Genomic DNA, 12,734 nt, shown 5'->3' on the forward strand with positions numbered 1-12,734 from the left:
GATCTGACTCATTGATGGACTAAAGGCTCGCTGTTATCACTAACGATCGAACAATGCCGGAATGTGTCCACTTAAGGATAGTCTCAAAAACAGGATAGGAATAGAGGGCTTACACTTTAATATCCCAGAAACTAACTGTACAAAGGAGTCTACAAGAGGTAAACAGCATTCTGGCATCCTGAGGGCGCCTAACTGCATCTCCAGCTCATCACAACCACTAAACACATACCACATAGCTTATATGTCAGTTCTATTTCCATTCTGTACCTTTAACCTTTGACCAAAACCTTTAAATTGCGCTTTTTATCCAAACATCCTTCAAAAATCATCCAAACTAATTCATCATCCCTCGTATTCCAATCAATCCAATGAATAAAATCGTTAATTTTTATGATATTTCTCCGATATTCAATCAACGTTAATGGAATGCGACTAAACAGAGTGACTGAATGTTATAAAAAAAAAATTATTTATATAGTAAGAAGGAAGAAAAGCACCGTACATCCAATAGCATAGAGCGAGTGTATTAAATAAAGTCACAAAATCAACGACATTGCTCTCTCTCTCACCCTTAATGAAGATGATGTGGAGCCAGATGTATAGAGGAGAAGAGGAAGCATAAAATAGAATCAAATACATGAGATACATAAAAAAAGTGAAAGATAAATCAATTTAATGTCTAATGTGTGGCTTCGTAAACATTAAATAAAATATGCCCCCATTTTCTTCTTTACAGCTCCATTATGGCACAAAAAGCCTCGACAAAAAAAAAAATAGCAAGGAAGAGAATTTTCATCCACATCCATTTACAGAATCATTCTTTTGATGATGAGAAAAAAAATTTCTTATAGCGATTGAAGAATTTTTTTATTTACGAATAGAATCATAGACTGTTGCTGTTGATATTTTTTTATGATCTATACTCGTAAAAACAAAGCTAAGACGAAGGATCATCATCTGATTTATTGGATTTGTAAGATGATTTTCATCTCTTCTCGTTCAGTGTATTGAGTATTGAGAAAGAAGTTGGATGAGAAAGAAGTGAAAATTGAATTGATTTTGAAGTAAAGTTAGAGAAGTTCTATGAGTTGATATTGTTTTTAATGAGTTTTAGTTTGAACTGTATTTATAAAATCGGGTTGAATTTATAGAGAAGAAGAGTACCTGTTTAGACCTTAAGATCCATAATTGCGTATGCATCACAAAGTTAATGAAAGCTTAACTAGTAAAGAAATAACCAGACCTTCTGATCAAACTTAGAGCTACAGAAGTGTAGTTCGAACTATTCCTGTAATGACATTATTGTATGTACTTAACAAAGGGCGGCTGTGAGTCACATTTTTTGTGATAGTCCTAGTCTCGAACCAACGATCACTCGTTGAGTAATAAATCAGCTAGAAGAACCAAAGCACTGGATCACCGAGCCACTGTGACTCACTTTTTCAATGGACGTAAATTGAATAACTTCTTAGATTTAGTAAATTATCTAAATATAATCAACACAGTTTTATAAAATCTTACTGAACTAATAGCTTGATGCCTGTGACTTAGTATCTTATTCAAATATTTGCCATAGATTTTTTATATGCCCAAATAGATCAAATCGGTTGATTGATGAAAAATCCGACCTTAAGCTGACGTAAACCTGACTTGCCGTCGGATTCGATTTAAATCCGACATCATGGCAGGGTCATGTCGATCTAACACCGAATTTCGGATCGATTATTCGACTGTGCTATTTGGGATTAGCCTATCTCCTGATCCTCTAATACTAGATTAAGTTATCAATTATTTGTTCATATGATCTTGAAAAAATGCACTCAAGTTAAAGATCAATCAGATTAATTCAACAGATGCTATAGAAAGCTCCCATTACAATATATCTCATTCAATCGACAAAACAAATTTTCCACTTCTTTATCGTTTGTCTCATTTTTCTCTTTCACATGCTTTTGTTGACTGACTTTCAATTTTTTTTTTACCCTCACTCTCTACTACAACTTCAACAATTCGCTTATCTCCGGTGTGATGTTAATAATAAATATCATCTACATGATTCCTTTTTTTTTCTTCTCTTTTCAATTGAATTTACGATGACATACGTTGGAGTATGTACGTAGGTAGCAGTCAACAGATAGATTCAGATTTATCACAGTAAGAAGTCATCCAGTGAACTCTTTATGTTTGAAAAATTCAACATGTCGTGATGTAAGTAGTTTACTTTAAGGAATTTTTACATGGAAAATTGTAAGCTTTAAATGGAAAATGGGATTGAAGAACGTTGTTATGGTTAGATTTTGTCTAGAAGAGCTTTTTGAGGTTGAAGTTTATACAGAAAATGACTTAATAAGTCAGTTGTTAGTGAAATTAGATGTAAATGTGATGAATTGCATGTTTATGCAGATAGAAACATGACTTTTGTATTAGAAATGTCAATATTAAAGATTATGAGATGCAGATGGATTATGATTTGGTTTACTTTGAGTTTCGGGGGTTTGGGATTAAGGCTGGTGGCTTGTTAGGTCAGTGCAACCTATAAAATTATTGTCCAGTTTGTCTCCACCCTACTATGTGGCTTGGATAGCGCTCTATCCTTACGAGAACCCAAAGGGTTAGTATCTAATGGTGTTGCGCTAAGTGCAGCACAAGACAACATATGCAACACATTCACACAACTCCAAGAGACTGCAAATGAAAGCGTCTACCATTTTTCATTAGAAAAAAATCCGCTCAGGTCACTATCCCATGTGAATGATCAAGCCACAATCATCTCACAATGTAAATCTATATCATCGCTTAAAGCAAAAATTCTTATTTTTTGTGTTGATAAATTTTTTATTCATTTTTATTATAGATACATGTATCATCACAACTCAGTTCATTGCCTCACATTCGATTCATACCGCATATGCATGTATGCTTGTTAACTTCCTATGCAAATGTCGAATGTCAAATGTCTCGTTATTTGAACAAAAATTTCTGGTTTTTTTTTATTATTTCATTGCTGTGAGAGACAGAAATTTTTGTTGCTCTCATGCTTTGTTTAATCATGCTCTGTGTGTTGATATTTTTTTAGTCATCAGAAAAATAAAAAAAATTCTGTGTGCTACTCTTGACTCATATTTAATTTCTTTAATGTGTATATTTCACGAATTTTCGCTGTTTGAATATGTGAAACAATTATGAGTTTTTGTGCTTGCACTCATTATTTAAACTACTCTCCGTGGCATCATCAGAGTTATCATTCTGAATACAGAGAGACATACTTGGAAATTGTGAGTCTGACGAGTGTATGCAAATAAATATGAAAATTGTATTTTTAGCATGTTTTTTTGATAAATATTTTTGTGTCTTTGGTGGGGTGTTGAAGTCAACAGTTTGATAATTGGATTGAAATTTTTATGATTTTTTGATGCAATGCCGACTCAGGGATCATGGGTTAGAGACTTGGCATGGGAAGGTTTTGACATGTCCTTTTTCGAATCATATGCAATGAGAACGCGGTTCAGAGCCTTGAAGACTGCAGGTAGAAATATTGCTAAAGGAGCGGTTCGGGATCCTAGTTGGCAGCTGTATATCTAGGTTTGAGCGGGAACTCTGGCGTATCTTCACTCATTAAACTATCATTACCCAAGAAACGCATCTAAATGCGCTCAAAAACCAATCAAATTCCAATTTCCCATTATATCCTAAAATTTACCAACTCAATCAACAACCCAACACCCTAACAACATCACAGAATATTGCGCTATCAAATAACACAAACCAAATCATCTCCGTACTCTCATTGCAGAAACTAGCATAACTGTATCTTCATTAAAATTTGAAATTATGTCATAAGTTACTCATGAAAGCTCAAAGCTACATTTTAAACGCAAAAAGAGGATTTTCCATCAAAATGAAAATAATCTCTTTTTTTTTGCTTCTTTGAGAATACTTATATACATATAATGAAATGTGTAGCTGAATGAAGCATATGATATTCTCATAATCCTATTCTTTACAAATTTTAAATTGTTTTTCTTTATTCTTTTTTTTTTGTTTAATTCATAGTGACGCTTTCATCTGTGTGTCGATGACAATATTTAAAATACAAGAGATGAAAGGGATTGTTGAAGAGAATCAGTGGAATAAAAATGTACAAACGTAAGTGCATCAGCAGTGCTTTAGAATGAATTGCAGAAATGAATTTTAATTTGAATTTAGATGAAAGGGGGCTGTTCACTTTTTCAAATAGTAGAAGTTGGTTAATTGATCGGTAAAATCTTTCCGATAGACAGATCCGGCATAATTGGTCATTCGGATTGGTCGGATTCTAAATGAAATCATAACCTAATCCGACGCTAACTCAGAGTCACCCGGCCTGGTAGGATTTCAACCGTAGTCGACAATAAAACAGAGTCACGTCAGTCTCACCGAATTTTATCTGAATCTAGCATAAAGTCAGAAATCTCACCGATCTGGCCAGATTTTGACCGAATACGGCACCAAGTCAGAGCTACGCCAACTTGACTGGATTTTAACCGAAACCAGCACAAAGTCTGAGTCACACCGACTTGATCGAATTTTACCCGAATCCAGCACCAAGTAAAAGTCACGCTAAACTGACTGAATTTTAAACGAATTCGGTAACAAGTAAGATTTTCACAGAATTCGGCACCCAATTAAAGTTACGCAAATTCTTAGTATCAGTCTCGAGAAACCTTACCTATTATGCCTGATTACTGATTATGTTACGCGAAAAAATTGACTTTTTTTGAAAAATAATCTCATTGAAAATGTTTTAAGTATTCATTATTTAACATTCAATTTTGCCACAAAATCACAACCCTTCTAAAATCATTACATAATAGCTGAACTACTCGAAATCATTTCTTTATGTAATTTTTTTTAAAAAAGGATTTAAAGCTGAATTATGTTACATAAAATTGATGAAATAAGGACGAACAAAAATCTCCAAATGATTTAAACAAGCCAATTATTAAACAACTTTTCATGATTTCCTCTTTAAAAGCAGGAAATTGAAGACAATCTAACAACTTATCATTGAGTAAACAAAGCTTATTTGAATTCGAAAGCAGATTTTGAAAATATTACAACTTTTCATTTTACTCAAAGCTGAATTTTTCATCTTCTCAGTTCGTTCACAATAAAAAAAAATAAGCAAAAAAGAGATTTACATCCTTGATATCAAATAAGGAGCTCATTTCTTATAAATTTGTAAACATTGCCTGAGGTTAATTTTTTTTTTGTCGTACTTATTATTTTTGCATATTTCCTTGCTATGCTGGGAGTACATGCTGATATTTCTTTATTTTGTGGCTTTCTCTTGTCAAAGGAATAATGTTACAGTTGCAAAAGAGAGAAATTGGTTGGGTGGTGAAAGGGTTGGTGACATGATTGTTATGAATTTTGTTGGAAATTTAAGGATTTTTTGAAATTTTTTTGAATTGCAAAATTGAATTGGATTCAGAAAATATTTCAAAAAATTCAAATCTTAAAGACAGAATTCGAAGTCAAATCAGATTTTGCATGGAAAAATCGACAAAAATTGACTCGGTTAATTACAAAATCAGAGTTGACTTTGAGCTCTGCTCAGAATTTGAATGAAAATTCCGAGTCAAGTCAACTCGTCACCATTCAAAATCTGAGTAGTCTTCTGCTTAAAGATTCACGAAATTTCGTGCTTTTCTCAAATATTATGAAACTGAATTCAGCGATTAAGCCAAATTTAGACTCCATTTGAGTTAGGTCATGGATCACAATTGATCTGCACGGTCAGTGAAGTAAGTAAGTTGAATATTCTAAAAAACAAAACAATTATTTTCTTTAATTCTAAATTTTTCTCCTATTGTTTTGATATTCATATTTTCATCCAAATCCTTTAAGTGTAAACACCCAAAAAGATCAAATTTCAAATACGAACCCAAAAATGTCCATCCATCCGTTGACAACACATCGTTTATTTAACATAATTTCCTCTAGAGTACTCAATTCAATTCCATTTTATCATATTTCCTTGTTGTTGTTATTTTTTTGAAAGGAATCGGAATCGATAACGAGACACATCAATCTACTGATCTGTAATTCATGTGATTTCTTTCTTTTTTATTTACAAATGTGTCTATACATATTTTTGTCGAGCTTTATGAAGCGGAAGGAATCAAAAAAGCAAGAATAATTTTCTCGTTTCTCTTCAAACAAAACTTCCGTATCGATTGTGCATAATTAGATCCTAATAGGATTATGTCTCAATCTACTTACAGTATTATTCAGTGACAAAAGGAATTTTATTTCACTGTTCATGTTTTAGGAATAAAAATTTTCATTGAAATAATAATAAAAAAAAGTGGAAAACTTTTGAAGTTAAGAAAAAATTGGATATTCAATAGCTTTTTTGAAAGAAAAAAGAAAGGAATGAAAAGATTGAAGCAATAAAAAGTTTTCTCTATTAAGATTTTTTTTTTTTGATAGTGTTTATAGGAAAAGGAAGGTGAACTAAGGAAAGACGTTAAAAGTTGGTTAAAAACTTTTTTTTTTCAAAAAAAAAAAATGCCAAAAAAACATTAAAGACTTTTAGAAATTATTTTAAAATTCAATTTTTTGATTTCAAAATTGTTAAAAATTCAAGTTTTTTGAGTTTTTTATTGTTAAAAATTAATTTTTTTTTTATTTTAAAAATGTTAAAAATTATGTCAATATCATTCAAATTTTATACCTAATAAAAAAGCACATTTTGAGTATTTTTTGAAATCAAATGAATGAAATTGCTGGTTTAAAAAATTTCTTTTTTTTTAACCCATTAGCTATCTTCTAATATTTCATTTTCTGTGGAATACAGAAATTCAGTAATGTCTGCCATTTATTGTTGATTAAATAACTTTGACATCCACTTTCACATACACATCTCGAGATGGATCATTTTACAAACGTCTAAATATGACAGAGCAAAAAATAGTTTAGAAAATTGTTCATTCACTTTAAAAGCAGCGCAGATGTCGGTAGAGCTTTATGTACTGTTTAGTAATGTCTCCAATTATCAAAAAGTTTAAGTTTCTGGAATAATTGCAAATTTTAATTTTGTTGCTTTTTGACTTTATAAAGAGTAAACTAAAGGCAAATTATGAAAATTTTTATCAAAAACTCAAATTAAAACTTGAAATTTTCTGAAAATATTCATTTAATTATTCTGCCAAATTAGTAAAATATAACAAAAAATCGGAAACAAAAGAGAATAATTAAGTAAATTTCATCCTCAATTATAAACAAAACATAGTAAAATAACTATTTCAATTCAGACTTAAAAAAAGCTCATGTAAAGCTCAAATTATTTCAATTATTTGCAAAATATTCCATCCACAAACAGAGAAAAAATAATTAATTCACATGATAAAAATAATTATACATCCCATTATACAAAATAAATCCTGTTCATCCATTTTACATGAAAGCAATTTATCAAAATTTTCTGTAAATTATTTATGTTTCTTTACATCTCCACCCATCCACACACAAAAAAATGAGCCCCGTTGAACACAAAAGCGTAACTGTAAAAATTGTTAAAGAGAAAAATGCACTAAACAAACACACATCATCAGCACAACGGGATACATGAAGCTCATTGTGAAATGCAATAACGCAAAAAAAAAAAAAATCATAAAGTTTTTTATTGTTATGAGACGTAGTTGGGGTAAAAAAAGGAATGAATGAGAGTGAATGCTTCATATTGTAACGGCAAACGTAAAGTGCACATTAAAAAACTTTTCATTGAGTGAAAATATGCTTTTTCATTCTCAACTGTATAGTGTAGCTTTGTTCATATATATATTATGTTTTTTTTGTATATATGCTTTTTATTATTTCAGACGAATAAAATAATATAATAAAAAAATATGTTGTTTAAGATTTTAGAAGAGTTAATAGCGCTTTTTGGGAGGGTATTGAGCTTAAAAGCTTGAGTATGTATCGTAATGCTTGAAATGCATGAATGAAGAGTAGCTTAAATAATGAAACCACATCAATGGCTAAACAGTAATAAAGTAGAAAGTGCCAATGCTGATATACAATCACAAGTTTGTTTTACCGCCCTTAGACGGAATCCATAATGCAGTAGGCGCCCTAAAGAAGGCTCCAGAAGCAACTTGGCGTAGGACAGTTCTAAGAGAATGCCAGTTAGATGCAAAAGTAGATGATAAGGCACCGTTACAATCAGATGAAAATCTTTTTTCAATTCTGACCATTTTTTAATACACAAAAGTCAATTTATTTAAATACAGCTTAAAAATAACAAATTAATCAAATCAATCCACTTGAAATAATTCAACTTTCTCCAATCCGCCATAATACACTCACATAGCCTATCCACTCTTTATTTAAAATGCACAAAAAAAAAAGAGTCAAATAACGATGGAATGAGTAGTTGCGAAATTAAATTAGTTTTGTTGTGTGGGGATTTTTTTATATATATTTTATTTTTTTCATCCTTTCTCTCGACTCGAAAGCCAGAATAGACAGTGCACGAAGCGTGAATGAACTTGCTTTATTTATTTTTCATGCTCTTCACAATGGATAATGTAGCACATACTCTTTTATTTTTTATTTTTGTCAATTTAATGCACGAAATATTCAAAATTATGTTGATGATGAGACACACAATAACTCAACTAGGAAAATGAGAGGAAATTGGGGTAAATGGTGATGAATTTTAAGATATAACTTTTTGAATGTTGAATGTTTAAATGACGTTTTGTGAAATTTAAATGGTGAGAAATGTTTGTTAATTTATTGACTATTTTAATTCGTCTAAAATCAATGGTGAGCAACCTTGATTATGTTGAGACACATCTTTGTGGCAAGCCTTGAACAACGCATCACATCCATACGATTCATGGCATTTCCAAAAGTTTTTGGGAGCACATTGATTGCTCATCACTGGTCTAAATCATATAAAAGTCATAGACGATCAAAACCGCACACGGCATGCGATTTATGGAAATTTTAAAAATTCTTGGTGACACACTAATGTGACACGACACACATGTTGCTCAACATTGGTTTTAATTCAAGACTTTGTCGTCCTTTAACCAACAAAATCTACTTTAAAAGCCACAATAAAATACCATTAAAATTTTTCCAATAAAATCATCTTAATCCAAAAATATTTCACATCCAACGCCCAAAAAGCACAAAAATCTTCCATAAACCACAACCATAAAGTCATTAAATCAAAAACAAATTCACAACTGATCCCATTACACCTTCCAAAAAACCCCAAGAAAAGTCAACATTTCAAACCGAAAATTCCCGTAAATTCTCATTTCATAAATATTTTTAATATTTACGATCGTAAAAAAACTTAAGACAAGTACATCAGCTGTAACTATTTATGACAATCTCAAGTTATGGCAGGACTATGGCTTTTGGATCAGGTCATGAAGAAATCTTCTATTTTTATGACTTTCTTCTACTTTTTTTTTGTTTCTTACTTTAATGTCAGAGTACATCAGTGGCAGTACAAGCAGCGGAAATTGTGTGTGTGTGTGTGTGTGCTGATGAGGCAACAAAATAAAAATGAAAGAAATCTGTGCAGGAAAGGAATATAAAGAAAGCATGTTTTTTTTTTATTCCACGATGAAGAGAAATGAATTTTAAAGAATGAAAAAACAAAGGAACATTGGAAGCTGTAAGCACCAGGAGGCAAAAAGGTATGAGTAGACAAGTGAGCCTTAAAAAGAAAGTCATCAAAAAAGCTTTCTTTTCTGTATTATAACTAAGAAGAAGTAGAGAAAAAAATGTTTATTGCATCTTGAAAAGCAAAAAAGAAGAAGAATAAAAAATTTTTTTTTACTCCACGTCTATTCAAAAGAATACAGAAGAGAAAGGAACATCTCTGAGTTCTTTATACACATTTATAACCATTTATTTTTATTTAGCCCATGAGGATAATTTACATATTATATTCCTTTTATTTTTATTTTCACTTTAAAGGAAATAAAAGCTCTGCTGAGGCATTAGGCATTTTTTTTTTTGCCATTGATATGGAGTGTATTTTACGTATGGAATCACTTCTCAGGAGGAGCTTTCTTATTTGTGTCATTTTGATGGTGTCTTTGGAGAAAAAGATTGGGATTTTAAATTTGATTTTGGTTTGGCTGAGTGGCTGTGATTCAACTGTTGTGGCTGGGTGGCTCTGATTCCAAAGTGTTGGTCTATTGAGTGCAGAGGTCTGACGAACACTCACTAGTTAAACAATTTTTAGTGATGGTTGTTCCAAAATTGTGATTTGGATCAGGAATTGAGATTAAAGGTGTTTGGGTCATTACAGACGAAATTCAGGAATTGGGTTTGACACCTCTACTCTACATATTGGTATTGGTAATTAGCAAAGGGTAGCCAACTACAGAACCAGGTTTAGACGCCAACTGAGAGAGGCCGTGGATCACATATGATCTGTACAACTGAGCAAAATAAGCAAGTCCCTTTCATATTCTCACAACATTCCAATTCCACATAAACCCACACTTTATTTATTATACTAAGAAACTTTTAATTTTCCTCATAATTTATATCTTGTTAATTACTGACTAATTACATGGTGTATACAGCTATTGCTTATTAATCAAGTATTTTATTAACTGATTATACAATCAATAAACTTGAAGGTTGATTATTTACACAGTAATTGATAGATTATGCATAGTAAACATATGAAAGTTGTAGATGAGTGATGAAGTGTTATAGATAAGTGGGTTGTCGTTTCTAGGGTTGATATAGTGTGATTTTTAGGCTTTATTTTAGATTATTTTGGGAATTTAAGTGTAAATGAGGCACAGTGATTCAAAATTTGTCCAAAACTATCCCAAAATACTCAAAAAAGCCAAATTAAAGGGAATAAATCAATAAATGTCTCCAAAAAATGCGCTCCAAAAACTAAATCCCCAAATCTCACCAATATCTAACAAAAAAACTTTTTTATTTGCTTCACGAGATTTTTACGCCCATATTTGTGTACTTTTATCTGTTCGAGAGGCGCCCCTTGTATGTCTACAAGGAAGTTTCATAATGTCTTCTTACTTTTATATCATGATAGTCTGTATGTAACACATATGCAAATATGAATGTAATCAAAGTATAAATACACACACATGTATGAACATAAATTTTATGATGATGCGAGTTGGAAATTACACATAATTCATCCACCAAAAACCCAATGAGATGATTATTATGATGGAAGTTTTCTTATACGAAAAAAAAGAACTTTAGAATAAATCATTAATGCTCTGTGTATGTAGGCAAAAAGTTTCTACATGTATACATATTCACACTGCAGTAATGAAAATAATCGTTAAATTATTAAATGCTATCTGTGAAGGAAGCAAGAAAAAATATTTTTGGTGGAAACTTTTTTATGTTTTTGTTTTTTTTTTTGTGTATGTAGAGGACATATTTGGATATTATGATGCGTATATGGAGGAGATAAGGTTACTTGAGTCTTAATTTAGATGAAGAAGAATTTGGAGGTTTTGAAATTTTTGAGCAATTTTTTATGTTTTAGTAATAGGTGTTAAATTGCCTGATAAATCGTTGCATTGAGAATTTTCTAGAATGAATTAAGTGGAAGATTCATCTGGACTGCCCAAACATATAAATGTCCTGTCTCTTTCCGTTCTTTAGCTATCCACGTCCTGCCCATTAGAGCTTTAATTGTTGGGAAATTCTATAGATATTTATCCAATTTTTGAATTTTACAAACCATTCTCCCATCAACTTAAAAATAGAAAATAAAGATTAAAATTCTTCAAGACATAACAAGACATAACATTTAAAAGAAATAAATCCTAATGATTATAACCTCAAAATCCTATAATTTTCATTTTTTAATCCCCCGTAATCTACCTAAAACCACAAAAACCACATAATTAATCATCATTAAAAGAGCCGTCAGCCACATCAAACAATTTCCATACCCAAGAAAAAAAAACTTGTGCCAAATAAGATTCACCTTAAGAATAAAAAGTTAAAAGTGTCTCGGAGAAGAAAATTCTTCAACTTCTTCCATTATATGAACCTGATTTATCACTTTTGCATACTTTTTTTTTCTCTAAAGAATAATTCTTATGAAATAAAATATATCGTTGAATTTAGGACAGCAACAAAAGTACAATTTTTTGTAAAATGTCATAAAAAATTTCTCTTTCATTGTCGCTCTATCTTTCCATTTCTGTTCTCGTCTATGCGAAAGTTCGTTTTGGGACTTTTATTATTTTTTTTTTTTTTGTGAAAATTTACCAAATAACACCATGCGAAATAAAAGAAAACTTTTTTTTTACTTCTTCTTTTTCGATATAAAAATCTCGCTTTAACGTCACTCGTTTATATCTCTATTATGACATTATTCATTCAACAACAAAAGAAATGAAAAAGAAAGTCAACAAAAAAAAATTTCCTCCCAAAAAGAAAACTTCATATCCGTTTAAAATGGAGTGAGTGAACACATAACAACAATAAGAGTAACAAGACCTGATTCGTTTACAACAAAGCACCGAAAAAAGAAATGAAAAACTTGTGTAATTTTATTCAATTTGGCAGAAAGTGAGTGAGAGAGAGAAAAAATTTCTTAGTCGCACTCACAAGCCACAAAACTTAAACAGTTCATATTCAAATGAATATCTTAATAAAGAAAAAAAAAGGGCAATGAAAAAGAAATCCCCAAAATCATTTGTGGATGGGCT

The 12,734-nt window shown here is 31.0% G+C and overlaps 1 protein-coding gene across 5 annotated transcripts in view; it reads right to left on the reverse strand.

The window, feature by feature from the left end:
- Nucleotides 1–12,734, reverse strand: part of LOC139087513 (uncharacterized) — a 51,733-nt gene that overhangs the window by 27,211 nt on the left and 11,788 nt on the right. The window lies entirely within an intron of this gene.

This window comes from Chironomus tepperi, unplaced genomic scaffold (genome assembly GCF_022539635.2).
Source record: "Chironomus tepperi strain 1889 unplaced genomic scaffold, CSIRO-AGI_Ctep_v1 contig_123, whole genome shotgun sequence".
Taxonomy (NCBI): Eukaryota; Metazoa; Arthropoda; class Insecta; order Diptera; family Chironomidae; genus Chironomus; species Chironomus tepperi.